The sequence below is a fragment of the Bidens hawaiensis genome, unplaced genomic scaffold (assembly GCF_021521415.1).
Source record: "Bidens hawaiensis isolate Kalapana, Puna unplaced genomic scaffold, B.hawaiensis_p1.1 tig00419547_1, whole genome shotgun sequence".
Classification (NCBI taxonomy): domain Eukaryota; kingdom Viridiplantae; phylum Streptophyta; class Magnoliopsida; order Asterales; family Asteraceae; genus Bidens; species Bidens hawaiensis.
Genome location: NW_027504897.1, coordinates 261,605 through 262,763, shown reverse-complemented (window position 1 = coordinate 262,763; position 1,159 = coordinate 261,605). Strand labels below are relative to the sequence as shown.

Genomic DNA, 1,159 nt, shown 5'->3' with positions numbered 1-1,159 from the left:
AGTCTCATCACCTCGTCCTTCTACTGCCAAGTATCCACGGAACACTCCCTATCATCAGATGTCTCGACCTTCTACTTCCTTGTAGTCAAAGCGGGACTATCCCTTCAAGCCGATCACCATCAATGCCAAGACTATAAACATTCCTCGTTCATAAAAGATTCCCGCTAACGTCACTACTGAGTGGTAAGTGCTCATATTTGTAGCTCACAACCCCACGAACACCCACCGCTAAAACATTAACATACCACTTAATTCTCTCATTCCCGGGGGTAACTAAGTTAAAACACAAATGGGCCACACGAATATACTTTAGTTGGGTATTCCCAATGAGACAAATCACCCGCCTCCAACGGCACGAACCCCTCCACAATCTTGTCCAAATCATGGGTGATAATAATTTTCTCAATAACCAATTTCCTCATTTCCTCCCAAGTCATTCTCTTATCATCCATATATCCTATAGTTTGAACTATCTTATCTCGATTTGTGCGTGTCATCCTTATGCAGGGGCCATGCTAATCTCCCTTGTATCGTTCCAATTTTATCGTTTCAAATTTCTCGTACAGAGAAGGGTCATACTTCTTAAAATCACCACAGGGTATCCACGAGAATCAATCTTGCCAACGTAACCTCAATCCTCAACATGACCAGATAACGTCACCCAAGACTCGTCTGTAGCCTCCTTCATCCTCCGACCACCCTCGGCCCCTTTAATCTTGTCATAGCACCAATACCTTCACAACCTCAGCAATCATTTTAGGCATATTATTAAACACAACACGAAAAGCTTCATCCACAACGGCTTACACAAAAACGAACTCAACTCTTCATGATTATCATTATCTAACACTGGCGAACCTACCTAACAACTCTAGTCCGTTATGGTTAACCACCACCACGGCTCCCGATATGACCTCCTCTAACTAAACTCTCATTAGTCATACCTTAATCCTACGACGATAGAATCTTCACGTAATAAACCAGAACTCATGTTCAGCACATGGAATGTAAGAGTAAACTGCTATTAACATTGATCAAGCGTTATTAATTGTTTACTTTAACTACCCGTTCTAAATACTTCTTGTTTATGACTACATTAATATTCTATCAAGTACATCAACAATTAAGAAAGAAACATCTTGACATACATCGAAATGTA

The 1,159-nt window shown here is 40.8% G+C and overlaps 1 pseudogene; it reads right to left on the bottom strand.

Annotated features, from left to right (window-relative positions):
- Positions 1–461: 461 nt before the first annotated feature.
- LOC143609344 (U6 spliceosomal RNA) lies at positions 462–570 on the bottom strand (annotated as a pseudogene).
- Positions 571–1,159: the final 589 nt, after the last annotated feature.